The sequence below is a fragment of the Dermacentor variabilis genome, chromosome 6, assembly GCF_050947875.1.
Source record: "Dermacentor variabilis isolate Ectoservices chromosome 6, ASM5094787v1, whole genome shotgun sequence".
In the NCBI taxonomy this organism is placed as follows: Eukaryota; Metazoa; Arthropoda; class Arachnida; order Ixodida; family Ixodidae; genus Dermacentor; species Dermacentor variabilis.
In genome coordinates, this window is record NC_134573.1 from 197,123,429 (window position 1) to 197,136,942 (window position 13,514).

The following is a 13,514-nucleotide window of genomic DNA, read 5'->3' on the forward strand; positions in this document are numbered from 1 at the left end:
TCCTAGTGCCGCGGTTCTTACGGATGTCATTCGAGAAGAAATCGGCAAAGTGGTTCATCCCTCGCCACCAACACGATCCGAACCTCCCATGTTCTCGTACGCGGATGCTCTTCGGGCTTGCGCGCCGTCGACGGGCCGTTTTTCGCAGCCACCTGCTGGGATTTCTCGACGCTCCCAAAGTCCAATCCACCGCACGAATCCGCCAGCACCCTTTCATCCCGGTCCGCGCAAATCTACAGTATGGCGCGCCCCCGACAACAGTCCGTTGTGCTATCACTGCGGGGAGGCTGGTCACATGTATCGCGATTGCCAGTACCGACGGATTGGTCTTCGGGGATACCATCCGGACGCCCGTTGCCCGCGCTATGGCGAACGCCCGCACGAAATCGAGAAATACTTAGAAAGTAACCGGCTTCCTCCTGCCCAACAGCGAAGACAGTCACGGTCGCCTTCACCTCGTCGGTACGCGTCACCGAACCGTGCTCGACCCGCCTTTGATCCCGCTGGAGTCAACGGTGGAAGCCCGCGCCGGGGAAACTGAAAACGGCGACCTCCGGGGGTGAGGCCGCTGTCATGCGAACCGTCAAATATCCTCCGCCGACGCCATCCCCTCGCGACGTACCACTGACGCCTTCATTCGCAACTGCAAAAAAAACTTCTGCTGCTATTACTGCTTCAATCGACGGTTATCCAGTAACTGCACTTGTAGATACGGGAGCTGACTACTCGGTTATGAGTGCCTCACTGGCGACTCGGCTACGCAAGGTGCTGACAGCGTGGGACGGCCCACATCTGATTACGGCCGGAGGACACCTCGTGTCACCCATTGGACGATGCACCGCCAGACTTGCAATTTCTACTTCGACTTTCGTAGCGTCTTTCCTTGTGCTGCCCAAGTGTTCTCGGCTAGTTATACTGGGCATGGATTTTCTCCAGGAATATGGGGCGATCATTAACCTTCGTGACTTGTTCGTGACTTTTTCTAACTATGTTTCTTCGGATTCGAATGTGGCGGATGAACATCACCGCGCGGCTTTACGCGTGGTCGATGAGTGCGTGACGTTACCGCCTCGAAGTAGCATCTTCGTCCTCGTTGAATGCCCTCAAGAACAACTAGGAATAGGCATCGCCGAAGGTAACCTCACCATATTGCTGGATCGCGAAGTCGGCGTCGCACGAGGTCTCGTAGATTGTCTCGTCATTGGCCATGCTTTGGACCAGTTACAGAAGTCAGCGAAAGAATTGTTAAGGTCAACGTGATCAGTTGGGGATTCAATTGTATGATATAAATTGCAATCGTCTGCAAAAAGCCGTATTTTAACTGAGGTAGGTGAGGGGAGATCATTAATATAAAGCGAGAATAAAAGAGCACCCAGTACTGAGCCTTGGGTCACCCCTGATGAAACGGGCATCAAGGGTGAGCTAGTAGAGTTGAAATGTACATATTGCGAGCGCTGGGAAAGAAAGTACGATACCCATACAATGAAGGATGAATTTTTTTTAGTAGAGCAAACAGCTTTGCATAGTCTATAAATATAGCATCCATCTGGTCACCTATGTCTAAAGAGCTGCTGATGTCGTGAATGAATTCTCTGTCAGTTGTGTTATAGTGCTGAGACCACATCTAAAACCATTCTGGAAAGTGCATAAAATTTTGTTAGTTTGAAGAAATTCCATAATATGTTTAAAGATAATGTGTTCGAGTAATTTACATGAATGTGCTGTTAAGGAGATGGGCCCATAGATAACAATTGAATGTCACCTGACTCACATAAGGCGAAAATTGAAGCAAGTTTCCATGAGTGCGGAAGGATGGTGGTTGAGAGAGATTTTCTTAAGATAATTGTTATATATCTGCTGCACCAAAGAGAGTTAGCTACTTCGTGTCCGCTCACTTTCACAGAAGTCCAATCAACACCAGGAGCATTAAAATCGCCCATGCATAGAACATTGGATGAAGAAGTATTGTAACTAGGGGTATGAAAAAATTCACTTAGTAGATTGTGTAAATACCCGATTTTAGAATCAGGTGGACGGCAAACGACCCCTATAATCGAAGACATATTTTCAAGTTTGATTTTACACCACAAAGACTCAGTAACAGGCGTGGCAGGGAGTACAGGAAAGTGGAGATCAGATTGAAGAAATAGAGCAACACTGCCTCCTCTCCTGAATTTTCTGTTTTCCCAAACCACTTTGAACCCAGGGAGGGTTACTTCAGACTCATGCACACCATCATGTAACCAGGTCTCAGTAACATAGATGATATGTGACGAGTAAGACGTGTTTTACAGTAATAAATACAGCACATCGATGAGGCGCATCTTGCAAAAACATAGCAGAACAGCATGCAGAAGCCAAGCAGCATCCAAAACGACCATTTCCCCGCCCTCCCCCATGTTGTATATTGCAGTGAAACATTGCTCAACACTTTCTTGCTGTTTTTGTGGGAGTTTACAAATATGCTCATTGAGTACTTCTGACACAGAAGCATTAAATGCCTGCATCTTCTCCATGTTGTCATGTAATGAAGACATCCGTGAAACAAGGCGTCTATTAAGCTATGCAAAACTTCTTAACTTTTTGGGCCACATTTTGTGACGTCCTGGCAGATGCACGCCAAACCCTGGCCTTTCTGTTCAAAAGGACCTTGCATAGATTCTTCCAGTTGACGTACTGCCCTCCTGTGGAAAGAACATATACCCAAATTAAATGAGAGCAGAAAGAATGTGAAGTATACACTTATAAATTACCAAGAAAGAGACCAACAGTCATAAACGCCCTGGCAAAGCAGCATGGAAGTATTCATACATAGCACGCCTCATTATAAACGCCTCTGCTAGTTCTCTTAGCGAGCCTCACACCCTCTAACACTCGTCTGCAATCATATTTTGCTAATGCCATTGAGAAATCATATAGAGACAACGAAATGCTGAGAGTGGTGCCTACCTTTGGTTTTCACTTTGCTGTGACAGTTGTTGTTGAAGTACGTCCCGTGCCTGAGCTTCAGCTTGCTTTGAATTCCTTTTGTCAAGAAGCATGAATCATACTCTTGGGCATTCAGTGCTCTAATGCAGAGTTCAAAGGCTTCTACTTTCACCAGAAGGTTCTCTGCTTCTGTCTGGGTGGTCACGCAATGCTCTTCAGCCAGTCTTTCCCTGAGATTGACTTTGCATGAGCCATCTGGATGCCAGTCAAAGACAAACATTACGACTTTTTCAGATGTGACGACAGCACTATTGCACAAAACTGCCGTACAGTAAAGCACCCCATCAAGTTCTGGGAAGTAGTGCGTGCTCTAGTACGTAGATAGTCTTGAGATGAAATAGGAAGGCCAAAGGGTGATTTATCTCCTCTGGGCCAGCTGCTGTCTGTGGCGTCTTCTCAGTGTTAGAAGTGTTGACACTCATGAACATCGGGTCAGGAGCGTCAAGCACGAGGCCGTCTTGGCTTTTCTTGCTGGCTGTGGCTTCACTGTCAAGTCGTTTTCTCTTGCTTCTTGGCTTTGGAGTTGGTTTCGGCAGGTAGGCAGGTAGGTACGGGAGAATCGTGGGGATGGCATCTTCTGATAGCAGGGGCCTTCCGCGAGGAATACGTGTTTTTTTGCAATCAATCATGTGCACATAGTTTCTGATTATGTATCGCAGCTCGAAATGGAGCTCGCAGACCACACATGTCTGATCCAATACTTTATCTGCACAGTGCAAATTCCCTTCCCCCTGCTTTCTTCGTTCTTCTTGTGGAACATTGAACAAGGACACCTTCGGTGCACCTTTCACGCGGCTGTACCCCTTACGGCACCTGGGCGCAAAACAACAGTTGCAGCGACGGTTAGGCATTTTCGCCTACCTGGGACACACATCTGTGACGTTGGCAACACGCGGAGACAGGCACTACACGGAAAATAAGCAGGCAGCAGACAACGAAGTCACTGACATCTGACCGTCAATGCAGCATAGCACAAAGAAACACCACATGCGAGGCGGAGCAGGCGACTGGCAAGTTCAGCAGGAAGCTGCTGCAGCGCCTCTAGCGGGCGCACTGGCAGGCGACAGCAGAGGCTTCAATGGAGAGCATTGGCAGGATAGGCTAGTGAGCCCACTACAAAGCCTTCTAGTACACTGTAGCTCCTTTCTGATAGCGGTGCAGCCATAGGCTAGGGTTGCCTGACTTTCGCATAGAAAACGTCTAGAACTATCGCAGAGGGGGAAAGGACATGTTTGGGTTACATAAGTGCTACCATTTCTTCATTGAGTTTTGTTTGTAGTCAATTTAGTTTTGAGTTTTCAAGTTTTGAGTGTAATTAAAATCTGTTTGCTGTGCTGCCTTGCGTCTTCCAACCCCACCTCTCATAACATCCACACGCCCCTGAGATCGGTGACATGCGACACCATCCTAGGAGCCAGGACGTGCTAATGGAGTCAAGCGTGACAACTTCTATCTACGAGGGTCCCCTCCTTTCTCTGGGGTGGCAGTGAGCCGTGTGCACCCATGCATATTTCTCCAATGGCGTTCCTGCACAGGCTCAGGACTGCGCGTTTGTGCAGTGTTGGGGGCTGCCGGAGACAGTTTCCAATAACTCGGAGCAATACTGTGTTCTCTTGCGTGCATAGCGCTCGGTAGTCTTCTTTTGCAGTGTGAGTGCGTGCACAGCGGTGCTCTTGAGTATGTGAGGCGACAGCTGATGCGGCCCTGTGTCTCACTAAGCTTGAACCCGCTGTGGTTGGTACTCCCGCGAGTTACCAGAACCCCACATCATAAACAACTCTCCACATATGATCCAGCTTCTCCGATGCTGAGATCAGCACAGGTATACCATACCTACCAGCCATCCTTCTCAGGTGGTCCTACAGGTGGTGTAGCCTAGTCTTTAAAGTGAAGCTTTCTTTGCCTACCATCCCATGGCTTGGCCTTTAAAAACTGCGAAAGCATTAATGCCCTATTGAATGCTGCTGAGCGGTTCTTTTAGTTTTGCTCTACAAGTAATGCACCATAGCAGTACTTGCTGCCCGAGCCAGCAAGCAGCAGCAGCCTGTGGTGCCAATGCGGCATGCCACCAACGTCCTGCGTGACAAGAGACCGAGGAAGCAGCGGCTGCCACCAAGACCGACAGATTTGTGCAGCAGCTAAGCCCAGTGAGGATCAGAAAGAGACGTGGGCCGTGCACCGGCTTGCGACAGTGAGAGTGAGGGTGACGTGGCATTGCAGCGATGCCTTCTCCCCTCACACAACACCTGGCATGCTAGCGTGACAGCGTGGTGTCTGCTTTCTCCTGCTTTGCCCTGTTGAGGCACACTTGGGACATGGAATCGCAGCCAATGGGAATTTACCTGTCGTTTCTCTGCTACAGACTACAGATGTCGGCTTTTTCACCTAATGGGCCATTTGATGCTCTCGCATGAAAAAAAAAAAGAAACCATCCTGCTCCAAACTCCAGAATTCTAACCTCGGCCGAGCAGCACAGCAGCTCGATGCTTTATATAAATGCGATATTGAATTGCCCTTACATTTCTCTTGTGCCAACATCAACAAGCCCTTTCAAATGGTCACCTCATGTTTATTTCGATGTATAGGGGTAGTACTCAAGTTCGTGTGTGTGCACCGGACCTTTCTCTAGATCACACCGTGCCAGCAGAGCGGCAGTTGCCCGCTAGCACTTTTGCAGCAGCCCTAACAGTCAGATGTGTGACCCCTAACCCACGGTGCGCAGTGAGTTGCGACCATGGTGGGTTCAGGCCAGGGGGGCAGGGCGAGCCTTTAAATTAAGGAGTTTATTCACTTTAGTTCCTTATACCAACAAAGGGAACAAACAAACACAAAGGAAACCACAGCTGCGGAGTGTTCCGCATGGCTGACATGACAAACCACACAATTGGGGGTACCGCACAAGAGGCTGATAAGGGTTCAGATCACCCAGCGTAGATCTGCGCTCGAGCCCTGGGGCGTTCAGTCACTCACGAAGGCCGGGCATTGCAGAAGGATGGTGTGCGGTGGTCTCCACAGCTGAATTGAGTTGCAGCCAGTCGCAAGCTCATTATCCGAAAGACAAAGACGCATTGGGGGAATAGCGCCTCTCCTTGAGCGCTGAAGTGGAAGTGTCCCTGGTTCCAAGAAAGGGGAGAGGAGCGAACGGGGGTGCCTTGGCTGCAGCGTTGCAGCCAGGCACGAAGAGCAGTGGGAGCGACGAGACATACCCTCTCCCTGCTACCCTCCACAAGTGAGCATGTGATCATTATGTGATAACTGCGCGGCTGCTACGAAGATATCGGAATGAGTCTGCATTCCCACAGATGATGATTTCCATATCGACATGTGCATAGTGCAAAAGATGAGGACTGAAGGAAGAACCCAACACAGGCGGTGACTTCAACTGATCTTTATTTTCGAAATCGCCAGAACTATATACATGACCAAAAGTAATGAGAAACCACTTTTGCATTATGTCACACATGAACCTCTATTGCATCACAGGGAGAAACTTGATTTCGTTATTGGTGAGGGCAATAGACGGCACGCTGATGCAAAAGTCACCCAGCCGCTGTATCTTGTTAGCCTCTATGATTTCACGTGTAAGTTGTTCTTGGTGTTTGGAGGTTACGAAGCAGTGTTCAAATTCAGAGTCACAAGGGTAGTATCTGCAGTGAATGCCAAGATTACCTTGCACGGCGGTGTAAACATTTTAAAAATGCTCTTTCAATCGCTCATTTAAACATCTGCCTGTTTGGCCAATGTATTTCTTTCTGAAAGTCAGGGGAATCATGTAAACCACACCCAGGACGCATGCTCCAAACCGCTTCCTAGGGTTAGTAGTGCAAATATTTCGTCATGTGGCATGAGCATTCACGTGCCTGCAGAGCACTGATAATTTTTCTGGGGCAAAAAGACAAAACAGCTTTTAACGTCCACTTTACTGCCGATCTCCTTCGAGCTGGACGATATCTTGTGCAAGTAAGGGAACACTGTGACTGGCTTATTGTCTCCGGCAGCGCAGTCTGCTGGTGCTTTGTCTCCAAGCTTGATTTTCTTTAATATCTTTTCTGCTACAGAAACTAACAAAAGCTCGGGGTATCCAGCATACGTTAGGCAGGAGGCCTGCGCCAGGAGAGTGCGTGTTAAAGAGTGGAAGCAAGACTTATTTAGGGCATTTGTGAAGCGAAGATTTACAATGCCCCCTTTAACCAGCTAGGAATGGGCTGACAGATAAGTCAAAAGTGGCTTGTTCCCTCTGGGCTCGTACATCCAGCACAAGTGATCTCTGGAGATAGTAAGTCGCAAATCTATAAACCTTAATGAGTCATCTAGCGGTAGTTCATGCGTAGGGGCAAGTGGCGACAAACACTCGTTGAATTGGCAAAGTACATCCGAAACAGCAGGCTCCAAAACTTGTCCTTAACATGCAAAAAGTAACAAGAAGTCATCTACAAAACGGAAAACTTTTATAAGTCGTTTTTTGCACTGTGCACACATGTCAATATTGAACCTCAATTTGTCAATTGTCAATTTGTCAAATTGTCAAATTTCTTTACATGCCCCCCTCACACAATTCTCCTTTTTGGAGCCTGTGAGTATATTGAATAAGTAAATAAATAAACAACAAATTAAACGATTGAAAAAAAGACGCTGTTTAACATCAAGCAAACGAAGAACAACAACACTCTGGTCGATCAGAAACGTGCATGACTCATCGAACTCCTGGCAAAGAACTGCAAACGCATGTATACCTATAAACTGTTTGCAAGGAGCGAGAATGACGACAGTCAAGTCACATGGTACAAATGAAACAATGTGTGCGCATAACTACGGAATCATTTTTTTAAATGTTTCTCTAAATGATTTCAGATTATTAATTTCAACAATGTGGCTTGGAAGATCATTCCAAGCTGCAATTGCCATAGGTAATACAGATTTGTTAAATGCATTTGTGTGGCCAAACACGTGTGAAACTGTGTGCGTTATATGAGCGGCGAGATGTGCGAAATGGGCGGGAAAGGGGTAATGTAGTTGCGTATTGTCTGTGAGTGATTTCGTGCAGTACGCTAAACAGAGCTATCGTCCTTCTAGATTCAAGAGATGGGAGTGATAGGGTTTTCTCTATAGCAGTAACGCTAGAATGCCTACTGTAATCTTCAGCGATGAAACGGTGCGGCACAGTTTTGAACAGATTCGAGAGAATTTATTAAATATTCCTGATGTGGCGACCAGGTGGCAGAAGCGAATTCGAGCGAGGACGAACAAAGGTTCTGTACGCTATTTCCCGAGTGGCTGAAAGGGTTTCACATAGGTTTCGTTTTAGGTAACCAAGTGTGCTAGATCCTTTTGCTGTAACATGCTTTATATCCGCCTTCCATGATAAGCTTGTTGTAATATGGATACCGAGATATTTGTACAGGGGGGTGACAGTAACTGCACTGTTATTAAGTGAGTAAGTGTAAAGAGAGGTAGTTTTCTTTCAGCTTATGGTCATTAATTTGCATTCTTCTGTATTTAGTGACATTTGCCATAGCGTGCATCAATTTGTAATTTTATCTAGATCTTTTTGAAGAACGATGTGGTCGTCGGGTGTCTTAATTTGGCGATAAACTACGCAATCGTCAGCAAATAATCTGATTGCTGATGTTATGTTGGATGGCAAATCATTTCCGCTAACACACTTCCGCTAACGGCGCCGCGTGCGAGCTGTTGTCTCATTTGCACAGTGCACGATTTTGCACGCTGTGCACAAGGAAACATGACTAGTGGTATAATTCAGTGCTACACGAATACTGAGGCAGAACAAGCAGATCGCAGAGCATGATCACGCGCGGTAGCACTGTAGAAAATGGCATAGTTTCGGTAGCTATGCACGTGACTGCACGACCCTGGGAACAAGCAGACGAAGCGGAAGTACATCTCTCTTGCTTTGGTGTGAAGTAAAACAAAAAGCACGCAGACATTCCGTTTGTTTGTTTTATTATTTTCTAAACTTAAATCCATCAATTCAAGCAACAGATTGCACAGATAGCAGATGTTGTCTTGAATAATTCTCGATGTCACGTGTCACCAAGACCGACGTCACACTGCGGACTCGAGTACGTAGGTGCAGGGATGCGACTACGTCATCCTCCAGCTTGGGGCACGGCAGCCGCGAGGAGAAGGGAAAACGGCGTTCGGTTTGAAATTTCAAATCTGTTCGCTGAGCGTAGCGATGTAATACTTTGCAGACATGATCGTTATCCCTCAATGTATGCTTTGCGCTTGTCAGCTCAAAATGGCCAGACCTGGTGAGGGGCCCTTCAAGGCGAGGTTTTATATGCATGAAGAAGTAGACGCAGCGCAAGGCGCGAACCAGTCTCTGGTGCCCCTCCCTCCGGAGGAGGGAAAGGGTGTGATCACGTGTTCGCTTGCCTCGTGCCCGCCGTTTCCCACCAGTTCAGGCCTGGCAGTTGGATGGGGAGGTCATGTTTGGTTCGTTCTGCCGAAGAGCAGGCTGCGTTGAAGGAATGGCAGCGGGAGCAAGCCACGTGTTGTGCGTTTGGCCGAAGAACAGATGGCGTTTTATGAACGCCGCCAAGAACTCGCTTGAGAAAGGGCATGTCGTCGGCGTGCTGACCTCGCCATAAGGGAGCGCGAAGCCGACGCGTTATGGCAACAAAGAGCCTTGGATCCCGTGCTTCGCTTGCACCCCTCTTCACAGTAGTGGAAGGGCAGTCAGTTTTTTTTTTTTTTCTAAATTCTTGGACCTTTCAATATCAGTCGCATTGCACTGTATGTTTATCAGTCTTCCCACCGAGCAATTTCCTGCTGCTTCTTTTTCTTCTTCCAGTATGCATTCATTTTTTGGTGCTAACACAAACATGAGCATATGTCCTGCCTTTTTTTAATGTGCTTCTTACAGTTCCCTTTCCATTCCAGTGAACTTGCCAGTGTTTAGCATCAACAAGTTCATAGACCAGAGATTCATGACATTAGCTGGGTAGCACACGCAGGCGAGCATCTCAGTGCACGCTTTCTGCTACTCACCGGACATCGCAACCCTGATGCCGTAGCAGAAATCTTTCTCAAGGAAGTGCTTGATGCACATCCGAGTTGTAGCCGATGGCTGCTTGCCAGTTCTAAATTGTGTGGTCGAATCTTCACACAGTTTCTTGTCCTTCGGGTACGTGTGAAGCCACAGGTACGCTCCCGCTATTCACAATGAGGTTATTAAATTCTACATGTCTAGAAGGGTTTTTCCACCCCCTCACCCCAAGTTGAATAGGGTGCAAGCCGTTTCGCTTAGACCTCTACAGACCAGCACATATCCGTGTCTGTCCGTTCTCCACGAGGCTTACCCCGACGTGCATCGTGACGATGCCTGCCCGTCCTGCGGGCAGACCTCCACTCTAGCGCACATGCTTTGGGAGATTTACAACAAAATTGATATCATACTATCATACCTACTCTCATATAAGTAAATGCAGAAAGAAAGTGGCTTCACCTCAAAATCCCTGGGTCACAAGGCCATGCGCACACGAGAAAACATGTATAAAAAAACTAAAAGACAACAATTCAATATAAACCTACACGCGCGATACAAGAAATTTTGCAACACACTTTCTTCACGGCTTAAAAAAGCTAGAACCAAATATTACGAAGAAAAAAATGCTTAGATGTGGTTCTGATGTAAAGAAAAAATGGCAAATAGTGAACTCCTTTTTGAATAGGAAACAAGGAGCGGATAGCGTAACTAAAATGTCCCACGATGGTAATACTTATTTCGAACCTCTTAAGATTGCGGATGCTTTCAGTAATTTCTTTTTTGGTAATAACTCCACTCAAACTCAACACAACTTATATGCATCAAAGTGACCTCCACATTCATTTTATGTTTCCAACCACTCCTGATGAGGTGGTATCAGTAATCAACAACTTAAAAATAACTAGTGCTGGACTGGACAACATTCATCCTGGTCATGTTAAAATAATTTCTAAACTAATATCATTTGTACTGTCTGAAATTATTGACCTCATGTTTAAAACAGGCACATTTCCTCGCGAGCTTAAACGTGGTAGGGTTATCCCATTTTTTAAGAAAGGCGATCGCTCATTACTATCTAACTGCAGGCCAGTTTGTGTTTTACCCTTTTTTAGCAAGGTCATCGAGAAAATAATCGAAAAACGATTGACCAAATACATAACCAAATTTAATATTCTTTCACCTGACCAATTTGGATTTCGATCCGGTTACTCTACTGACCTAGCACTTGCATCTCTTACTGATCAATTAAAGAAAGTCATTGATAACGGTAAATTTGTAGCATCCTTATTTTTAGACTTTTCAAAGGCATTTGACAGCATTGACCACGAGATTCTTTATCTGAAAACTAGGTTCGATCGGTATCACACGTCCTCCTTTACTACTATTATGCAGCTACTTACGAGACAGATACCAGGTTGTTAATGTTTCCGATGCTCATTCTAAACCTAAAATGACTAATTTAGGTGTACCACAAGGATCCATATTGGGCCCGTTACTCTTTTTGCTTTATGTTAATGATCTACCTAACTGCCTCACATTTTCTAAATGTATACTATATGCCAATGATACAACAATTACGAATTCTGGCGAATGTCTGTCAACGGTAATAACCAAGCTTAATAGTGATCTTTATAACTTGTTAGAATGGTGCAAAATGAATAGACTTACCATTAATCCTACTAAAACTAAATTTATTTTATTTATTTTATTTTATTACCAGCAAGTGAAGAATGCACGTACTTAGGTGTTATTATTAACTGTAACCTAAAGTTTCATCGCCATATAACACATATTAAAAAGAAGTTATCACATGGAATACGTATTCTCATCAGGGCACGTCCATTTTTTTCACGACCTGTGTTGCTCTCACTCTATTTCGCGTTTGTACACTCTCACATTAACTACTGCATAACCTCCTGGTGTAACACGTACACTACTCAGCTAAAGCCGATACAAACCATCCAAAACCAGGCAATTAGAATAATCACGTCGAATCCACACACCGCCAATGCTAAACAATTACTACAAGCAAATAACAGTCTAGACGTTGCAGCCCTTGCAAGTACAACCTTGCCACTTTTCTTTTCAAACTAATAAATGACAAAATATCATCATCTCTAATTCCTATATCATCTCTAACAAACAGTAACTCAACTCATTTTGCGCTGCATAATAACTTCATTTTGCCCAAAGTGCGCACTAATTATGGGAAACAGATAGTTCACTTTGCAGCCATATCATCATGGAATACATTACCATTTGTCATAAAACTCCTGAAACCCCATCGATTTTGTGATGAACTGAAAAATTTTCTGTTAAGTGATATGTAAGCGACACTATGCACTGTATAATCCGATTTTGGTTTTAGACCTGCCATTCTTATGTACTCCAACATATAATCAATTTTTTTTCTTACATTCTTTTTGTTTGTCTTTCTTCCTCTTTTACTTTAGTTTTATCTGGTTTCAAAATATTGCTTACTGCCGTTATATTGTCTATTAATTACTTGATCTACTTAGATTGGTATCTCATGATTTATTATTACTAGATTTGTACCAGTTGAGTTGTTGCTTGCCAAATGAACTTTTATGTTAACCATGAACAGGAGGTCCCAATTCAGATTTAACTATGGGACCTCCTTCTGTATATCTCTGTCTGTATATTATTTTTATGTAATAATAAAAATTGATTGATTGATTGAGTGCGGGTCGACATACCCCAAGTTCATCAAGGAGGAGTGGGACTCACTCTAGAAAAGCAAATCCTGGATGTCTGGCATGCCCGCAACCGGGCCGGTGGGCTAGACCTGCCGGTGCTGACGTGGGACTAGCCGGGTGCACGATGAGTTTGCATCCTAGTTGGACCTGCAATAAACTTTCTTCACTCACTCACTCAGGCTGACACCGGGCCATTGCGTACATCTGGCATTGCAGCACCGAGCAGTAGCCTAACATGTTGGATGCCTTCAGAGGCAGCCAATATCTATTATAGGGCTTTCAAGTGTTGTCAAGCAGACATCTGACACAGGAAAGCCTCCCACTTAATCAGAAATGCAGTGCAGGTGGGACTTGAAACTTTCGTTTTCAGCTCGCTTCGGCTCTTCCAAAGCAGCTGACGTGGCCGCCGTGTCCATGTTATCCCTCATACCATGTCACGCTGATGGCCGCACCCGCTCTTCCAGTGGTGGAGCTTGCTCCTAATAGATTGTTTTATCGGCGTGAACAAAAGAGGAATGTAGCCTCGAGCCAGTGACCGCGCCGCTCCTCTATGCACTGTGAGATGACTCAAGGTCAATGGGCTAACACTGTGCTGTATTCAGCTGCAAAAATAGCTTTGGGAAGTGAATTTAAAGTGCATCTTCAGCTGTGGCGATGCCGTGGACTGTTCAGAAGAATTTGATTGCAGTGAGCGATGAACTTGGCACCCATGATCAAACTGGCATATGAAAGAAAGATGCGTATTTGAGTCAGTCAGCTATAGTGAATCGACGAAGTTGACTATTTGTCAATGCACACTA

General features: G+C 45.6%; 1 protein-coding gene across 3 annotated transcripts in view; it reads left to right on the forward strand.

Annotated features, from left to right (window-relative positions):
- LOC142586048 (intermembrane lipid transfer protein VPS13A-like) overlaps positions 1-13,514 on the forward strand; it is a 935,034-nt gene that overhangs the window by 44,974 nt on the left and 876,546 nt on the right. The window lies entirely within an intron of this gene.